Here is a 21,740-nt window from a genome sequence, read left to right as displayed (position 1 = left end):
ATAAAGTTTTTTTACTTAAATTAAATAAAAGGTAAATGGGATAGTTGGAGTATTAATAAATTGTAAAAGAAAGAAACTGGTCGGTTAATAGTTTATTTAAAGGAATGAATGTGAGAAGAAAGAAATAATAAAACAAAAAAGTAATGGCAGGGATCATGAGAGGAGAAAAATAAAACAATAAGGCTCTATTCACTTCGCCATAAAAATATAACGTTTAGTAAAAATAATTTCAGTTATATAAAAATAATTTCAATTCAGTAAAAATAAGTTCAATTCAGCAGAAATAATTTCAGTTCAATAAAGAATAAGTAAAATTACACTACTAGAAAACAGGCCATTTCCGACGGAGAAATTCTGTCTGAAACACCCTGAAATCCGTCGGAAAACCCGTTTCGACGGAAATTCCGTCGGAATAGGTTGTCGTAAAAAAATTTGTAGGAAAAACAACCTTTTCCGTTGGAAATTCCGTCGGAACAGTGTTTTCCGACGGAATTTTTTCGTCGGAATAGGAGCTCCGGCCACCGGAAAAGTTCGTCGGAAATTTCCGACGGGGTAAAAATCCGTTGGAAACTTCCGACGGAAATCCAGCATAAAAAAAATTAAAAAATCCAATGGAAACTTTCGTCGGAAACAACATAAAAAAAATTAAAAAAAAAAATCCAGCACCACCACCTTCAGCCACCCAAAAACCCTTTTCAACACCACCAACCCAAACCACCCTAAACTGCCACCACCACGTCCAACCCCTTTTCTCACCAAACCCGTTTTCCAACCATACCCCCTGCCCCCACCCACCACCCTCACCCTAACCCGAAAAACCCGCCCACCACCCTAATTATAATCCGAAAAACCCACCCACCACCCTAACCCTAACCAAATTCGTAGAAAAAATCAAACAAAAAAATCAACAAAAAAAAGGGGTAAGGAAGGAGAATTCGTACAAAAAATCAACAAAAAAATCAAACCAAATTCGTACAAAAAATCAACAAAAAAATCAAACCAAATTCGTACAAAAAATCAAACAAAAAAAAAATTAATAACAAAAAAACATACCTTAAAACCCGAATTGAAATCGAATTTGGTTTATTAAGGCCAAATTTGACCATGAAAAAGTCTAGATCTAGACTTTTTTATGGTCAAATTTGACCAAAAATCCCATTCATACTGTCACACCACTCGCCGTCACACCATCCGCCGAAAAACGCCGTCATCACAAAATACTTTATAGAGGAAGGTGAAGGGGCGTATAGAGGAAGGAGAAAGGAGAAGGGGCGAGGAAGGAGAAAGAGAAGGAAGGAGAAGAGATAGAAAGGGGCGAGGAAGGAGAAAGAGAAAGAAGGAGAAGAGAGAGAAAGGGGCGAGGAAGGAGAAAGAGAAGGAAAGAGGAAAGAGAAAGAGAAGAGAGGTGGAGAGGAGAGGAGAGAGAAATTAGAAATGTTAGTGGAGGGGGAACCGGGTTTTCTAGGGTTTTTAGGTTTGTTTTTTTTTATTATTATTTAATTATATTCCGACGGAAAATTCCATCGGAAAAGTAATTTTCTGACGGAATATTCCGTCAGAAATTTCTGATGGATTTTATTTCCGTCGGAAACATAATGTTTCGACGGAATAATCCGTCGGAAATTTCCGACGGTTTTGATTTCCGTCGAAATATTAAGTTTCCGACGGAATATTCCGTCGGAAAGCCCATAAATTCCAACGGATTTGTATTCCATAGGAAATCCGTCGTAAATTTCCGACGGAATTAAAATCCGTCGGAATTTACGACGGAAAAACATGTTCGTCGGAACTAGTCCGTCGTAAATCGGCCTATTTCTAGTAGTGTTAATTTCAATTCAGTAAAAATAATATCAGTTCAATAAATTAATTTCATTCGATAAAAATAATATAAGTTTGGCAAAAATAGTTTCATTTCTGTTAAAATAAATAAATAAATAAAATTCAATTCAGTAAAATTAAGGTGAAGTGAATGTGGCCTAAAATGCAGTTTTATTTCCAAAAAAAAGTGTAACACTTTTGAAAATAAATACGCCTTATTTGATAAGTGTAAATGTATAATACTTAATTAAAAAAAAAAGGAGAGAGAGAGTAAGTTTATTATCTATTAGATTAGTCTCGTACGATGGACGATTGTGACTAATAATAATTGTTATATTGTCTCAATTGCGAAATTATTGGACTAAATTTACATATTAATAAATACTAAATTTTCTAATTACAAAGGGAAAAAAAAAGTTACACATGCATTTTTTTAAAAAAAAAAATTAAAATTAAAAATTGGAGTATTAGTGAAATAGCTTAATTTTATCAATTAAAAAAATTGATGACATCACATATATTTTAGGAGGGAAAAGTTTCTACCATAACTTGACATGTGTGCACTTAGTGGAAAACATGATATCAACGATTGTTATTATAGTAATAGTTATATATATAGAAGGGAAAATTGTTTTTGTATACTAACTATCCAATTGTCCCTTAAGGGTGTTATCAAATGGCATTCAATTGACGATAATGGTTTGACGTTACTTTCATTTTGAAACCCAAAACCCAAAATTACAATTCACAATTTCTCTCCTCTTTCTTCTTGTGATTTCATGCCCTCTTACAAAGCTTCTCCTCTTTGATCTGAAGCCCTCATCTAAATTTACTCTTCTTTTTCAGTTGAATTTTATATCTTACAAAAACAAATACTCTATTGTTGCACATAATGTGAAAAAGAGGTTTTTTTTTTATTTATTTTTTCTACAAGGCCATTTTATTTTGTAAACATATGTTTACAAAAAATATCAAGGTTAGTTATTCATTTTTTTCTATAAGACAATGGCTTAGTGGTTAAAACATTACTTTTATATTTGAAGACTCAATTAATTAAGAATAGTGTCACGTGGCACTTAAGCTTTTATTTCATTATTAAAAATGCTTTTTTGTTTTATTTAAATACGTAGTAAAATTGAATAGTTTTGTATCAAAAGATTATAGTGGCTACACTCAATGTAAATTTGTCTCGAGTTATTTATTCAATTATTTGTTTGTTCGTACTCTTGTCTAATAATTCGTATTCTTTCTTTTTAAATTACTCGCAACTACTAAAACCTCGAGGGAACAACTTTAATGGCTCAATTTTCTCCTCCTAATTCTAGTTGCCAGTTCATGAAGTATATAGAAGTTGAGACGTGGAAATTACTATAAACGTGATCATTAAATTGCATGGCAGCAGCCAAACTAGCAAGTAAAGATTTAGTGGTGTGCTAAGCTTCAATCTAGACACAATTCATCAAACTCATTTTTACGTCAACTACTATATGTCTATATATCCACCACCCACCATAATTAATGCAAAGTAATACTTAAACTTTTGATTTTCTTAAACATGAAACTAATTTTTTTTTTCTTTAATTATGAATAAAACTTGACATGGAATATTTCCTATGCATGTCTTTCCATACCAACCAAACGAAGACATACATACTCGGTTTTCGGACAATAATATCTAATAAAATCCAAACTATACTCTAAATCACTGGAGTTAATTTAACCTGATCCTATTTGATTGTTTAAATTGGAGAAATTTTGATCATAATAAATTTTATTTTTTTTACAAGATCGAAGTTCATTAAATTAAACGAAAAAACAAAATTACAACCAAAAACACACAAGACAAGGACAACTACATTAAGTGACAAAGACCCAAGAAGGACAAATGCGAGCAAGCTTCATACGGGCCAACTTGTTGTACTCCAAATCAAGAGACAAAGCCGGATGACGCTTTGAGCCTACACAATCCATCTTGCAACCTATAGAAAACCTATCATAACATACTTTACCTAGCGTCTAAGGAAGAAATTGGGAAATAGTCCTTTGTTGGTAATTCAAGCAAGTCGAAACCCCTCTTAGCTTGATGGCAAAGCTAAAAATTGGAATTTCGGTTCCTATAGACTTCCTACAAATCCCTCAGAAGCGGCCTCTTCCATCAGACTAACGAGAAATGTTGGAGTCATGAGAAACGTGATTTAATTTGAAGCATCAATTATGGTTGATTGAGAAGCACACAAGACCTTTTGAGAGGGAACTGCTTGGTGCTTTGAGCCACCAAAAGGAGTGACCTCCATATCACATTGGGCAACAAATCTGCAGTGACCTCCATATCACAAACTCCTTAACATAAACAAATATAAATTTTGGCTTAACCTTTGAACTCCCCAATGTTTCATAGATTTGAAAACGGAGGCACAATCTAAAATCCTTTCAACCTCATGTAATTCATTTAACCTTCCATATTTCTCGGATAACTATTAATTGCGCATGCCTTGCAAAGGTTGGATTTGGTAGATAAAAGATCACTCAATCCCTTAAATGCCAAGGTTCTCGTAAACAAGCCTTTGATATGACAGGAATCAAATCCCAGATCAAGCGAACATATAACTTAATTACTCATTTAAATACCTGTAATTTCAAGGCACATGCAACCGGATGGAGATCTAAGGCAAAGGGTGAACACCGAAGCATAGAAAAAAAATTATTTTAAAAAAGAAATTTCTACCATAGTTATCCATAAGTAAATTATATGAAGTATATACTAACACAAATCTTGTTTTAATCATCTCAATATTTAATTATAAAATATTAAAATTTATAATTGCTGACAAAGATATGCATTGAAATTATTGAAATTAATTAGTCGTCTAATGAATAAACATTAATTAGCAATGTCATTTAATTTGGAACCAAGTTTAATTTAACATAAGGTACCATTCATGAGTATAAGTGATCACAAGATCAGAATTTCTTAGTTTTACAATGTTCTCATTCTAAAAAAAGGTTTACGTTGGTGACATTATAGAGAGTTTGTGGGGAAACTTCATAATGTTCTAGAGGTTAAAGTGAGGTACTTGCTATATCATGTTTGCCATACAAGTTTAATGACTAATATCTTAAATTATCAATAAGTAAATAAATTTTAAATAGTAAATATTAATATATATCAGGTAATTCAAATTAAATAAGACTCCACATGACAATGTTTTGTCAAAACTAATATCACAAAATCTAATCTAATATAATTTGTAAATATCATCAATAGGCAAAATGTATCATGTATATCAACTTAAACAGAACGAAGGAAATAGTTTGGGGGTTCGGTGATACTTGATGTTGAAAGTAGGGGTGAGCAAAAATTCCGGGTATCGGAATAAGAACTGGAACCGGTTAGTAACCAACGGGTCCGGAACCGGAATTGGACCCGGTGGTTCCAATTCCGGGTAATTAATTAAGCAACCGGTTCCAATTCCAATTCTCGATTTTTTGGACTCAGGACCGGTTGGGTACCCGGTTACCCAACATATGTTACACTAAATAAGTTTTAAAAATAAAATTATGTTAAATGTATCTAGTTAGTAAATTAAAAAATATATTGTTAATACTTAACATAAATAAAATAACTTAATGCATATATAAATAAAAGTGTTAAACGCTAAAAATGAAAATAGACTAAAATAAGTATTATAATTTATATTATATTTTAACGATTATATGTATAAGTGGGTACCTGGAACCGAAACCGATACCTGGTGGTTCCAATTCCAAGTCCTAAATTTTAAGACCTGATTGAACCAATTTCAATTCCGGTTCTAAAATTGGAAGAACATAAGAAATCTTTTATTCTATGATGGAGAGGTTCTTAGAAATCATTGTCAAGTACGACCCGTAAATGATGGCATCTATATGGTGATCGTTAATCGGATTTGAGACTTGTTACATTGATTAATCAACTAGTAACGTAGGTCATGACGCATTCTTGTCATGGATCATCCGGCATAGGAAAATTCCTAACACAAAGACGATCAAATAATTAATTTCATTCAATTAACCATGAATTCTCATTTAATAATAAAGGACCGTACCATTCCAAAAACGTTTATTAAAACTTACATTCATTTTGTTTTTTACAGGATAGTCTATATCATATCATATCGTACGTACTTGTCAACAATCCAAGGTTTGCTACTTATTACGTACTTTAGCATTTTAAATATCTATAAATAGAGATCATTTGTTAAACCTTTCTAAAAAATATAAAATTAGGAAAAATTGATTCTAATAATCTCACCTTTAGCTGGTTCACTGTTAATAATTCCACCTTTGGAATATTATTTAATAATCCCACCTTTATAGGGGATCTTCTTCTATTGGTCCCTAACTTGTTGGTAACCGGTTTTGATAGGTAAAAATGCCACACTTCGTTTTGTAATTGGTTTTTTTAAAAAACTTTTAAAAATTAAAAACTAAAAAAATAAGTAAAAAAAAAAAAAGCCACCCCTCCACCCACCGGGAAACCTTATCCCTTACCCTAGCCCCACAGAATACCGGCTGACCTCCACCATAAACCCCCGAAAACGGCCGGTCGGAATAAAAAACCACCCCACCGATCAAATCCACCACCGAAATCAACCCCTGACCCAAACCCACACTTGAAACCACCACAGCCAAATACCCCCAAATCTCCGCCGAAAACCGCCATAAACCCCAATACTCCGCCAAAAACCGCCATAAACCCCCGAAACTCCACCGAAAACCCCCATACACCCCCGAAACTCCATCGAAAACCCCCTCTAACTGCTCTTGAAGGTTTATTTATTTATTTACTTTTTTATTGAAAATTGGGGTGATTTTAGGGGGAGCTGGGTCGGTTTTTGCTGGGAGGGGGTGAAAATGGGTGTTCCGGCGGTAGAAACGGGAGTTCCGGCAATGGGGATGGGGAAAAGCCGAGGAGGGGCTACTGGAGGTTGGGGGGGTTAGGTGGTCGTTGGGGATAAAAAAATATTAGGGTTTTTTTTTTTTAGTTTTCTTTTTATTAATAATATTTTGACCAATTATTTACTGCCACATGTCACTTAAATTAAAAAAAAAAAAGTTTATCCAATGTACAAGTTACCGGTCATAAGGGATCAATGGATGAAAATCCCCTATAAAAGTGGGATTATTAAATAATAATTTAAAGGTAGGATTATTAACAGCGAACTGACTAAAAGTGGGATTATTAGAATCAATTTTTCCATAAAATTAAATAAGTGTTGTAGTTTATTGCATACTTAAAAAAAAAAGTTATACGAAAAATGGATTATTCAAAATTGAGGGTTAATACCAAAGTTAAGAACGAGAACTTAGAGTTGGATGAGCCAGTAAGTCCAACTACTGAATACTTTTTGAGTGAGGTGGTAACACTCTACGTTCTTGGTTTTATGGAGCTGGAAATTCCTGTTGATTTTTTAACCTTCTTTGCTTTCATCAACGATGTCTTCGCTAACGCTCATCCCCGTTTCTCTTTATTATGTTATGGTAGTTTTTTTTTTTATCTCTATCACTCTATCATTCTATTATATTTTTTGTTTATAACGTGTGATAGATAAATAATGTCCGTATATATTCAATCACTGATATCTTTAATTATTGATATATATTTTGAAAATATATATTCAGATGAATGTAACAAGGGTTAAATAATTATTTTTCATTCTATATATAAAAAAAAAAGGTCAAAGAGATTGTGTATATGAATAGTTTTAAATTTAAATGTGACAACCAGAGGCGGGGCTACAAATGCTAAAAATGAAAATGGTCCGATGCATTTTTGTTAAATTGGGCCCTAAAATTATTTTTGTACGAATATAAAAACTCCTTATGATTTTTATCAACAATTTTTTTTTGACTAAATTATAAATTTTTTGATAAAATGGAAGATTAAATGATTGATCAACAAGTTTTCTCTTTATTTTGTATAAGTAAATTTTAAAATTGGGGTTCCTTTTATCGTAATTTCACTTAGGAGCTCTGAACGATCGACCACCCTTCACATGCTCAGAACTATCCCTCATGACAACAAATGAAAAAAAAAATGTAGTACAATTTAATTTATAATGTGGGAGTGTGGGACACAGTTTTCAAATAAATTACATAGAAATTATAAAACATTGCAAAAAAAAAAAGTAATAATTTAAAGGCCAAATTAGAAAATAACACCTGTTAAAGACCCAGATTTTGATAATAACACCTGTTGAAAAAAAAGTTTTATTATAACACCAACAAAAATCCCAAAATTTTGGTTTCACCACCCACTAACGGACATTTGGATGGAAACCGTTAGTGGGGCCCGCTATGTACACGTGTCAGCTGTGTATTGGTATAAAAAAAATTAAAAAAAAAAAACAAAAAAAAACCTAACCCCCTAACCTAATCCGCCCCACCACCGGCACCACCTGCCCCAGCCAAGCCAGCCGCCGGAACCCTCCTAACACCCAGCCAGCCCCAGAAACCTCCTCCCCTAACACCGACAACCCCTTCCCTAACGCCGGCACCGCCCGATATCCCCTCCCCTAACACCAGCACCGCCCTAAACCCCCTCCCTAGCACCGACAACCCCCAAACCTCCTCCCCTAATACCGGCATTCCCCTAAACAACCAATTTCGTTCGCCTCCACCGCAAAATTGAAAGATCTGGGGCTTCTAAGGTCGATTTCGGCCGGTTTGAAGGTGAGGGGTAATTCCAGGGGTGGTTTTCGGCGAGGGGGCGAAGGGGCTAGGTGGTTTTCGCGGGGGGGCTGTGGTGGGTGGGGGTGATTTTGTCGGGGAGAGGGAAGGGGGAAGGGGATTTGTGGGGGGACTAATGTCGGTGGGGGTGATGGCCGGTGATTCCGCCGGTGAAGGAAGGGTTTCTGGCGGTAGTGGGGGTCTCCGGCGGTGGAGTGACGGCCGCCGGTGGTGGCTCTGGTGGCTGGGTTAGGGTTTAGGGGTTTTTCTTTTAAATTTACTTTTTATTTTTATTTATCATTTTTTAAAACCAATACCTTATTGACACGTGTACATGGCGGGCCCCACTAACGGTTTCCATCCAAAAGTCCGTTAGTGGGTGGTGAAACCAAAATTTTGGGATTTTTGTAGGTGTTATAATAAAACTTTTTTTTCAACAGGTGTTATTATCAAAATCGGGGTCTTTAGCAGGTGTTATTTTCTAATTTGGCCTAATTTAAAAGTATATGTACAAAATAATTTAACAGTTACATAATAATAATAATAATAATAATGTTTGTCTTTGGTATAAACTATAATTTAATGTCAAATTTATAGTGTGTAAAAATTAAATTGTTACAAGTACAAATAAGCAATGGATGTAAAGATTTTGTAACTACTACATCAAATAAAATAGCTTTTTAGATAACATTAAAAAAAAAAGGCTTTTTAAATACTCCTTCTGTCCCATAATACATGAGATATTGGACTTTTTTTCACTATTTAAGTGTTAGGTTTGACTATAGTTTTCTTATTAACATAATAAAAATATACTTTATCATAAAATATGTTATTAAATAGGTTTTAAAAGGGTCCCTAAGTTAAATTACGATAAAAGAAACCCCAATTTGAAAAAAAACCAAGGACAACTAAAGAAAAAACAATCGACGGCTACAATATTTGTCAACGTTACGAGTATGAAGGGAAAATTTAGTGCTGTAGAGATGCGCAAAGGAAAGATATTTGGAAATAGAATTACAAATATTGAAGTACCATTCCCAAATTTGGAGGATGTTGATCTTATAAAGCCATTCCAGTTTTGGAGGGAAAAAATAAAATTCGCCCACCCTTGTCGGATTTTGTTGCCGGAAAACTAAAATGAATAGTGCTACTCAAACATTTTAAATTTAGAGGAAAGTTTTTTTGATAAAAATTTTAAGCGAGTAGTTGTTGACAAAATGACCTATTAGGTGGGTAGTTTCTAACAATTTTTTCTAAAAATAATTTCAATTCAGTAAATTTTAGTACGTAAAAAATAAGGTAAAGTAAACAAAGCCTTATATGAATAGAGGAGTGTCAAGTTTTGACGGATGGCCTCTCTACGTGCATTGTCTCCCTTTTGGGCGCTTTCCCTCAACGCCCTTGTAATTGTTCATCTTTTCTTTGTTTCATCAACCCTAATAGTGTGTTTGGATAAAGAAAGAGGAAGGAAAAGAAGGGGAGGGAGGAGAAGAGGAGAGGAGGGAAGAATTGTGAGTTTTCCTTGCAAATCTCTCCATTGTTGGAGGGATCATTTTCCTACAATTTAATCCCTCCATTTCTCCCCTCCAATTCCCTTTTTTCCCCCAGTTGTTATCCAAATGAAAGATATCACATCTCTCCATTTCCCTTTCCTTCCTTTCCCTCCATTTCCTTCAATCCAAACACACCTCTCTCTTCCTCTAATTCTCTATTATATTTTGGTGAATTCGAATATAATCTTATGATTTGTTCATATATATACAATCATGTAAATTCGATTTTACTTGATCATAGGGGTGGTGATTTCTAATTTTTTTTTTTTACTTTAAGGGGTGGTTATTTAAAATAAACAAAAAAAGGGTGGTAAAATCTAATTAGGGGATTTTGCTCCCACCAATCGGAATGCGCCACGTGGGCCAATAAGGTCCTGCCAAGTGTCCCCCAGTTGGAACTGTCAGGGCTTGCCACGTGGCACACGCTTATTCGTCCACCTTGGACCTATTATGTCATGACACGTGACATACTCCATGCCTAATGGAGAAACCGGCCACCCAGGCCCAACTTCCGAGGGAAGCCCAATCAGCCCTAGGTTAACCTAAACCTAGGATTGGCACGTTTCCCAAGGTTATAAATACCTCTCTTAATCCTCATTAAGGGGGATTACACATTAATTACATTGATTACACATTGATTAAAGAGTTACAGGCTGATTACGCTAAAAACTCACATTAAACACTCTCACCTAGAGAGACCCAATCACTTTAATTTCCGCATTAATTACTCCTTAATCAAGTACTAACTTGACCGTTGGAGGCGGAGCTCCCACCACCAGGAGTCTCCGTTGTTTTGCAGGTACAGGCGTCCGGTTCCAGTCTCGGAATTGTAACTCTCCCGCAGGACATCAGAAAACCCCGAAACATTTGGCGCCATCTGTGGGGAGAGTACTTCTGAGATGGCATCCAAGTCTGTACCAACTCCTGAAGAGAGGCGTCCCCTAGACGACCCTCAAGTTCAGTCGGACCACGATACTGAGAGTGAATTTGAAGTTGAGGCTCACACAGCTTCAGACGGGACCCTAAGGGCCCGACGTACCCGTCATACCGAAAGGAGGGAACGGGAACATCTTCAAACTGGAAGTGAGCCAGCAGGCGCACCGCCTGTTCGGCAGCAGCCGACTGATGGATCTGCTCCCATTACAAGGAACGAACTCATGACCTTCATGAGGGACTTCAAGGGAGAAATTCAAGAGTTGATCAAACAGAAGCCGCCTGCTCTGGACAAGGAGCAGTCGGCTAAGAAACCCTCCACTTCACTGAAGAGGAAGCCAGTTCAAGGGCGAGAGGCGACTCCTCATCCTAAATCTAGAAAGCGGGAGCCGACTGCCTTTGATTTCACAAAATACCGTTTTCTTACTCCAGGAAATAGGAAACCTGTTCGTCATATTCAGGCGGACGGGTCGAGGAAATCATACACAGACGCTTGGCTACTGCTAGAGCAGAAGAAGAGTGACCGATTGTCAGAGTCGGCCTCTACTTCAAACTTCCAAGACAGTCTGCGAAATACCTCAATGAGGCATACGCAGTCTTATCATGAGAGTCAGTCAGGCGGCACCTCCCGTCAGTCCGGCTTTCATAGCGACCAGGCGGTACCAAACTTACCGTTTGTGCCGCAACAACAGTATTTTTTACAGCCACCTCCGTTTGGTGGACCTGCAGCAAAAAATGTCCAACCTATGGACTGGCAGTTACGGTTGCTTAGACTTGGTGAACAGCCGTCGGCTTTCTCCAAGGAAATTACTGAAGCCGCTCAGCCGGCCAAAGTGAAAAATGTATTAGTAGGCGCCTATGACGGCACTACTAACCCAGAAGACCATCTGATGGCATTCACCAACCTGATGTACCTTCAAGGGTTGGATGATCCCACTTGGTGCAAGTGTTTCCCAGCGACTCTCAAAGGAATCACACAACAATGGTTCGGCAACCTGCCGACTGGTTGTGTAAATAGCTTCAGGACGCTTGCTTACTTATTCACTTCCAACTTCGCCATGAACATCCCTGCAAAGAAGACGACCCTTGATTTAGGAACAATTCAGCAGGGCGAGAAGGAGGGGCTTCGTTCTTACATCAGGCGTTTTAACCTGATGAGAATACAGATTCAAGGGTTACCGGATGAGGTAGCCTATACTGACTTTTTTTCAGAGGTCTCAAGGACGGGTCGACCTTCAAATTTGACTTGGTCCGAAAGAGGGTGGCGACTCTTCAAGAGGCCTTGATTGAAGCGGAAGCCTATATACAGGCGACTGATCTTTGTGGTACGGGAAGACAGTCGGACGGTAAAAGGTCCGACAAAAAAGAAAGCCGACAGAAGCAGTCGTCCAACAAAGACGAGAAAAGAAAAGAGGTCTGGGCGGCTGATTCCTCTAAACAGCCGGCCCAGAAAAAGAAAAAAGAATTCAAACCATACTCCCCAAAGTATGCGTTTAACAAGGATAACCAGTTTGTCCTAAAAGAAATCAAGGGACGGATCTCAATTGAGAAGCCGGTCCCCATGAAGGGTTCTGCAAACAACCGGAACCAAGATAAATTTTGTGCTTATCATGAAGATTTTGGTCATCACACCAATGATTGCATCAGTCTCCTGCGGTATCTGGACCGCCTGGCTGAGCAAGGTGATCTTGATATTTATGTCAAGAAATCTACGGGGAACACTTCCTCAAAAAAGCAGTCGGCCAAAAAGAATCAACAGGCCGACAGCTCTGATACAGATGATGCAGTCGTCTACACCGTTGCAGGCGGCTTCTCAGGAGGCGGCCCCACTATTAGGGGCAACAAAGCCAATATCAGGCGTTTAGATGTAAATTCCGTTCACCAAGAACGACCGTCCAAATATTCATTCTCTGAGATTGTCATCACTGAAGAAGATCTAGGAGGGGTAAGAGGGCCGCATGACGACCCTATCGTTATTGAATGTAAAGTGGCCAACCAGAGTGTTGGCCGAATCCTCATAGATACCGGAAGCTCCTCAGATCTCATCAGTAGCAAATGTCTGTCGAAACTAAAATATCAGAATGATTGCATACATCCGCCTCCCACCCTTTAGTAGGGTTTGGAGGAGGAGTCGTCCACCCACTGGGACGAGTGGATTTACCCATCCGCCTGGGCGAAAAAGGGGAAGGACGACACATGGTAGTCCGGTTCCTGGTAGTAGAAGAACTCTCGGCCTACAACATGATTCTGGGACGACCAACCCTGAATAATTCCAAGGTTGTTATAATCTCATCTCTTATGTTGCTCAAGTTTGAGAGGGATAATGGAACAGTCGGCTCCCTAAGGGGAGATTAGAGGATGGCCCGAGAGTGCTATCTCTCGGATGTCAAGCCCACTGTTATGGCCACTGGGTCGACTGGTGGGAAAACAGACCTTGACAAAGTCAAGGAGAGTGCGCCTGTTCAAGAAGCAGGCGGCAAGAAGAGAAAGGCATCCCAGACAGGTGCCGCAAGAAAAGACAAAAAATAGCAATCATTGGCAGAGGAGCGGTCGGATGAATTCCTCCCTCAGCCGGCTGGTGAGCATACGGACTTGATCTTAGACGACTCACGTCCTGAGCGAACAGTCAAAGTTGGGACGACTGCTCTGAGAGACCTTGGTGACGACTTTCACAAACTATTGAAAGAATACAAGGACATCTTTGCATTCGAAGTCCATGAAATTCCAGGAATTAGTCCTGATCTGGCGGTACATAAACTGGTCGTGGATCCAGAAAAGAAGCCGGTACGGCAGAAGAAACGGAACCATGGCGAAGAAAGAAGTCAGGCGGCAGCCGCCGAAGTAAAAAAATTACTTGATGCAGGGTTCATTCGGCAATGTTACTTCCCAGACTGGGTTGCAAATGTGGTGCTTGTTAAAAAGCCGAATGGCACCTGGCGAATGTGTGTAGACTACACAGACTTAAACAAGGCGTGCCCCAAAGACAGTTACCCTCTGCCTAAAATTGATAACCTGGTCGACTCAACAGCCGGCCATGCTTTGATGAGCTTTATGGACGCCTACTCTGGTTTCCATCAAATTCCTTTATGGAAGAAAGATCAGGAGAAGACGGCCTTCGTCACTGATCAGGGATTATACTGTTACACGGTCATGCCGTTTGGTCTTAAGAATGCCCCGGCTACCTTCCAGCGAATGATAAACACTGTGTTCTTTGATTAGATTGGGAGAAACGTCGAGGAATACATTGATGATATGATTGTCAAGACTAAGCTTCAGAAAGATCATCTATCGGACCTCCGAGAAACTTTCGCCACACTCAGGCGGCACCATGTCATGCTCAATCCCAAGAAATGTGTCTTTGGAGTTGAGTCTGGGAAATTTCTCGGATTCCTTATCAATTAGAGAGGAATAGAGGCGAACCCTGAGAAGGTGCAGGCGGTCATCGACATGCAGTCGCCTCGTACCATCCGAGAGGTTCAGAAGTTAACTGGTTGTCTGGCGGCCTTGGGAAGATTTCTAAGCCGATCAGGCGACAAATGCCTATACTTTTTCCAGGCAATTAAGAAAAAGGAAAGGTTTGAATGGGGGCCGGATGCTGAGGCCGCCTTCCAGAAATTGAAAGTTCACTTGCATTCCTTGCCGAGGCTGGTCAGCCCTTTGCCCAAAGAAGTACTCTACATGTACCTGGCCGTCTCTGATCATGCGTTAAGCGCTGTTCTCCTTGCTGAAAGAGACGACTGTCAGCTCCCGGTCTACTTTGTCAGTCACGTACTGAAAAATGCCGAGTTGAGGTATCCCCTAGTGGAGAAATTTGGTCTTGCACTCTTCATGGCTGTTTAAAAAATTGAAGCCCTACTTTTTGGCACATGCAGTCGTCGTGTATACAGACCAACCTATCAAGCGGCCACTGACCATCATGGAGTCGTCAGGCCGAATGATCAAATGGGCCATAGAAATACAGAGCCTCGAAGTTACTTTCGAGCCTAGAAAAGCAGTGAAGGGGCAAGCCTTTGCTGACTTTATTGTTGAGATGACTCGTCCTCCTGACTCTTAAGTTCCAGACCAAGTCTGGAAGGTATATGTGGACGGAAGCTCTACTTCAAATGGTTGTGGAGCAGGCGTCATATGTCAGTCGCCAGAGGGCGACAGGTACGAGTATGCTTTACGCTTCAGTTTTCAGGTCTCAAACAATGAAGCAGAATATGAAGCTTTACTAGCCGGAATCCGCATGTGCAAGGCGGAAGGGGCAAGAAAGATAGACGCCTGTTCCGATTCACAATTGATAGTGAGTCAGTACAATGGCGAATACGAAGCAACCCATCCGGCCATGATCAAGTATTTACAGGCGGTCCGACAAGCAGTCGGCTCCCTTGAGGATTTCCATCTGATCCAAGTGTCGAGATCAGAAAACAACCAGGCGGATGCACTGTCAAAATTAGCATCATCCGCCTCCTCTGATACTCCTCGAACTGTTTTTTGGGAAGTAATGGAGAAGAGAAGCATCGAGGAAGACCCTATTGGAATCCTAGACAGAAGCTCAACCTGGATGGATCCAATCAGGGCATATCTGACAAACGGTACACTGCCGGATGATAATCAACAGGCGGCAGCACTGAAAAAACGAGCCACCAGTTTTGAAATAATAAAGGGAGAACTTCACAAAAAGGGGTACCTTCAACCCTTATTAAAGTGTGTTACTCCAGAAAAGGGACGAGAGATACTAGACGATCTTCACTCTGGTTACTGTGCTTCTCATATAGGCGGTAGGACGCTTGCTCAACGGGCAAGGCGGCAGGGCTACTTTTGGCCTACTTTAGAAGCAAATGCAATGGAGATGGTGAAAAAATGTGACAAGTGCCAAAGGTTTGGCAAACTAATTCACCGTCCGGCTACTGACCTCACTACCATTCATAGCCCACTACCGTTTGCTAAGTGGGGCATGGACATTCTGGGTCCATATACGCCTGCTACAGGCGGAAGGAGGTACGTACTTGTTGCCGTCGACTACTTCACTAAATGGGTAGAGGCGGAAGCTGTAAAGGGAATCAAGACGAAGGATGTAATTTCATTCATTTGGAAAAATGTCATCACTCGGTTCGGGGTTCCCATGTCTATGGTTTTTGATAATGGTCCCCAATTTGAGACGCCTGTTCTCATAAGCTGGTTGGGTGACCAAGGAATTGCAAACTACTTTGCATCTGTCGGCCGTCCACAAGCAAACGGCCAGGTAGAAGCCTTTAATAAACTCATCTCAGACGGTCTCAAGAAAAAGATTGAACGAGCAGGCGGCCTATGGGCGAATGAATTACCACATGTTCTCTGGGCCATTAGGACGACTGAAAAAGGGGCGACTGGAGAAACTCCATTCCTCCTAACTTATGGTGCGGAAGCTGTTCTTCCAATAGAACACTACGAGCCGACTCTTCGAGTAATGCTATATGACGAAGAGGCAAACTGGGAAGCCATGCGCCTGGCATTAGACTCACTTCCTGAAAGGAGGGGCAATGCTGTCTTGCGCCATGAAATCTACCGCCTGAGAATGACTAGATCATACAACAAAAAGTACACAGGCGTCCACTCAAAGTAGGGGACTTTGTACTTAGAAAAATGGAAACAGTTGGTAGGGCTAATGAGTTTGGCAAACTAACTCCCAACTGGGAAGGACCCTACCGAATCTGTGAGGAAGTCAGGGACGGTACCTACCGTCTGGAAACACCAGACGGACAACCGTTGCCTCGAACTTGGAATGTAGATAATCTTAAGAAATATTTCTTTTGAATGATGTAAATAGTCAAGAGCTACTTAATAAAAGTTTGCATACTTACTATTCAATTTGGTACTAAGAGGGGCACGCCTACTGACAAACAGTCGGCTACTCTCAAAGTTTAAATTTTTATTCTTATTTAAGAGGGGCATACCGTCTGTACCTTTACAGTCGGCTACTCTCCATTGAGTATTCTACTCTTTTCCGAGGGGCATGCCGTCTGTACCTTTACAGTCGGCTACTCTCCATTGAGTATTTCACTCTATCTTCAGAGGGGCATGCCGCCTGTACCTTTACAGTCGGCTACTCTACATTGTATTATTTCACCATAGGGGCATGCCGTCTGGACATATAGTCGGCTACTCTCCATAGAAGAGGGCCGACTGGTTCCAAACACACAGCCACCCCCTTATACTTAGCTAAAACAGATTAGGGCCTGGCCGACCCTGTGCCTAAACAGGCGGCTACCCTCCTCTTACTTAGTACTTACGTTCACCAAGAACTAACCAAGGCCACAGGCTGAATGATCAGACTAGGCGCCAAGCCAACTGATCCAATCTTCAAAACTAATACGACCTGTCCCAACATCATAGCAGGCGTCCGGCGGCATCCCTCCGGATGAAATTCGTCGCAGAGAGCAACTCCCTTTTGGGTGGAACATTTCTCTATAAACTAATTACACGGCACCTATACGACTGTCCCCAAGGGCAACCACGTAGCCGTTTTTGAGACAAGGATAACTCTATCACTAACCAAACCAGTGGTAGCAGTTGACATCTGAGTCAGATGACCGCCTGTATTACTTGGGATAAATGCAGGGGGTACCTCTTGAGTTAATAGCCAACAAACATTGGCGAATCAAGGGGTCTAGCCGGCCTCCGCCGCCTGGTACCTCTACTTCTCAAGCAAGAGTGACGGCGACTGAGTAACTCCAACGTTAACTCATAGTCACTCCCTCAAACTTGGTATGGAACCTAAAAGGTTTGAGTGGACCGCCTATTTTTTGGCAAACAGGGGCACTCAAACCCCTATTCCTACTAGGTAACCTCTTGAGTTAATAGCCAACAAACATTGGCGAATCAAGGGGATCAGCCGGCCTCCGCCGCCTGGTACCTCTACTACTCAATCTAGAGTGTGACGGAGACTAAGTAACTCCTATGTTAACTTATGGTCACTCCCTCAAACTTAGTATGGAGCCTAAAAGGTATGAGTCGTCCGCCTGTTTTTAGCAAACAGGGGCTCTCAACCACTATTCCTGCTAGGTTAACAAATTATGAGTTAAAAGCCAACAAACATTGGCGAATAAAGGGAAACAACCGGTACCCGCCGCTTGATACCTCTACTACTCAGTTCCTTGGCGACTAGGTAACAATCATGTTTACTTGGTCAAACCACTTTCCTACTTGGTTAATTTTACAAATGACAGGACCGCCTGCCTAAAGGGGATCCAGTCTTTAAAATGGTTCGAATACCGATTGGATAAATGGCCGACTGATCGTCTATCCTGGAAACAGACAACCAGTCGTCCAGGGGCATAGGCGGCGTGACTAACTATCCGTACCTGTCTGCAACTATCAGCCATGTAAAACAGTCGGTATAGTGTACAATTGGATCAGAATATTCAATACTTAGACAAATTTGAAGCAAAACAAAAATTCATTAAAAAGAAGCCGGTCATAAAAGACCGGAAAAATATTCAGAGCCCCACCCCCCTGGCCAGGTAAATACAAAACAAACGGCACGCAGGCCGTGGAAAGAATACATAAAGCTAAAGAAGGGGGCAGATCTTCAATATTAGCAGCTGCCGCCTGGTCAGCACTCTTCTTGCTGGACTCGGCTTCAGCTGCATTCTTCTTTTATGCATTACCCCCAAGCGGCACAAGCGCCACTACCGGCTCCTCCTCCTCCAACGCTTTCTCCAACGCCTCTTCCTCAGCAGCCGCCAGGATCTCTTGATTATATGTATCAGAACACTGGCGGTACGTTTTTTCCCATGAGGCAAAGTCGGCATTGGGGAAGAGGCGGCCCCAAGTCATGCGCTGGATTTGAGCAGTCTTCCATCATCTCTCGGACCAGCTCTTTCTTTTCTTGCTCGGCCTTTTCCGAGAGATCCTGAGTAAGACTTTTCTCCTGGGTCACCAGGCGTTCCTTTACGTTGGCCAAGGATTTCTCCAAGGCTTCGTATGAGTACATCTTTAGGCGAAGAGGTTTCAGCTCGGCCTTGAGATTGGTGATGGTCGCCTCCAGCTCGCCATTCCTCTTCTAGGCCGCCTCTAACTGAGCCCGAATAGCGGCGGTAGCCTGCGCCTGATAATAAAGAATATCAATGGTCAGAACTTCATTTTGGGCAATTTGAAACATTGCCTTATCACAGTCAGAGGCGGCCATAGCTTTTGCAGCCTTTACCTCTTTGTTCTTCCGGTCAAGCGGCTTGCGAAGGCCGTTCACTCGGAGCAGGGCCTAAGTAAAAAGGAACAGGCGTCAGTTTCCAAACAAAAAGAAAACAGGCGACCTGGAATTCAAATACTCAAAAATATGCTAAGTATACCTCAGCAAGGACCCCTGCAATCCCGTCTAGGTCAAGGGTGCCGACACCCCTGACCGCCTCCCTTTCAGCTGGAGGAACGACCCTGATCATAGACTTGGCCACCTCTACCAAGTCAGGCTCTTGAGGGCCGGCTGCATCAAGCATAAACAAACGGATTAGACCTAGTAAAAAAGAGAGCAAGTCTAAAATTTACAAGGACAATTTCATACTTCTAGGCGGCCCAGCTGGAGTTTTAGAAGAAGTGGCCGGCTGTTTCTCAGCCGCCGCATGTTTCCTGGCAGAACCAGGAGAGCTCGCAACAGTCGTCCTCCGGGCCTTGGGGTCCGACTGTTGTGAAGAAGAAGCTCTTGGAGCGCCCGTCTAAAAAAGAAGAAAAAAGTCAGTATATGCATAAACACAACTCCAAAAAAAGGGTGAAAGGTTCCAAGCCCACCAAGGGTGCCCCCTTCTTGGGGGAGTCGGTTGAAGCTTGTTGCATGATGGAGGCCCGCAACATGGCCGCCGCAGTCTTGGAGGCGGTAATTTTGTTCATGGCGTCCGCTGCAAAAACAAATAGCAAAGTTAATAAAAGTCATAACAAGAAATATATGGAACAACAAAGTATTCGACAGGCCGGCTACCTCTTGAGCACCGACTGCTGAGGCCACAGGCGGCCAAAAAGTACTCGTCGTAGAGCCATTTGAAGCTCGGGACGCAGTGCAGGGGTACTTGCTCTCGTACCCCTGAAGTAGAGTTCACCTTCGAATCTACTTTAAAGAGTCCTTTATCAAGGATCTCTTTCTTAGCCTTGGGGGGAACAGGCGGCATGCTGCGGCCGCCTGCAAGAAGGGGCGGATTCCTGTTCCACCTGTTGAGGCGCTTGTTCAGCTCTGTGTCTGAACTCTCAATGATGAAGAAGGTGCACCGCCAGTCCTTCCATTTGTTTGCTTTACCTCTCGCCATGAGGTAGCCCCTGTGGCTCGTCAATTGATACCAACCGGTACCGCCTGCCTTAGGGGTCCGGCTGAGGTAGTTCATGTGGGCGAAAGCCTCGAAGCTCGGCTCCACCCCGTGCAGTTCGCACCCGGCCACATAGCCGAGTACGTTGACCCAGGAGTTCGGGGCTAACTGCCATAACCCCAACTCATACCCATCCAAGATCCGCTGAACAGCCGGATGTAATGGGAAGCGCAGCCCAGCCTTGATGGCCGCCTCGTAGCAGCCAAAGCAGGCGCTATCATAACTGGTACCAGCCGGCCAGACGACTGTGTCTTCTGGATCCGGCACAAACACTAAAAAGCCGGGGCCCATTGTATGGTTTGCGATAAAGCTCTCCACTTTCTCTTGCATGGCTGTGATCCGGCCCCGAGGTACCGTGCAGTAGTAGGGGGTATTTTGCTCTCGGTAAGAGGCGGATGGCTCCGCCCAATTGTCCCCCTTCTCAACTGCGTGAGAAAGCCTCGCCTCTTGCAGGCGACTGTTTTTCTCTTCTGTGTCCAGAGAAGCATGGCCAGAAGAGTTAGACTCGGAATCGCCCTCTGACGAGTCCGAAGAGGACGACTCCTCCCCTCTCCCGGAGGGGCCCGCCTCCTCTCCTTGAAAAGGAGCAGAATTGTTAACTGTAAAATGGGAAGGGGTCACTATGACTCCTCCCTCAGAATTTCCGGCTTTCAGGCCGCCTTGTTTCACTTCCACATCTGGCGCCTGGTCAGATGTTTCACTAATCGGCACCCTGTGGGAGGAGCCGTCTGAATTTGAGATCCTAGCAGTCTTTTTTGTTCTGGCCATCCTGCTCTGCATAGACACAGATACAGTCGGACTTTGTATAAAGGGCAAAGATGGGTCCGGAAAAGGGCAGGCGGCACTCCTAGTCCTAGATTCAGCCGTTCCCGGTGACCGGCTGATCACTAACCTAGGTCGTGTCGTGTGCTTCCGTGGTGCCATTTCAAAAAAAAAGAATAAAAAGAAAATTAAGAATAAGAGAACCGACAGTTACCTGAACGAGTGACGGTTGATGAAGTTCTGAAAATCCTTTGCAGTCGGCTTGTCAGAACAGGCGGTAGGCAGAAAGGGTCCAAAATGTCAGAGCAAGTTCAGGGGTCCGAATGTTCTCAAAAAGTTCTCAAGTGTGAAAATGACTGAAGTCAACACTCCCTTATATAGGCGAAGTGAGAAGGCGAAGGGTCACTTTCAGAATTCAAAATTTGGGCGGGAAAATCTCTCGGCCTTTCGCCGACTGACACCTGTAGCAGGTCGTCGCCTGTTACAGTGCGACACCTGTCACAGGTAACACGTGACCAGTCATGTGCCACCTGTGAGGGGCAAATGATTAGGGGATTTTGCTCCCACCAATCGGAATGCGCCACGTGGGCCAATCAGGTCCTGCCAAGTGTCCCCCAGTTGGAACTGTCAGGGCTTGCCACGTGGCACACGCTTA

Source organism: Chenopodium quinoa, unplaced genomic scaffold (assembly GCF_001683475.1).
Source record: "Chenopodium quinoa cultivar QQ74 unplaced genomic scaffold, ASM168347v1, whole genome shotgun sequence".
Lineage (NCBI taxonomy): Eukaryota > Viridiplantae > Streptophyta > Magnoliopsida > Caryophyllales > Amaranthaceae > Chenopodium > Chenopodium quinoa.
The sequence above is the reverse complement of the archived record's forward strand: the minus strand, read 5'-3'. Positions refer to the sequence as shown.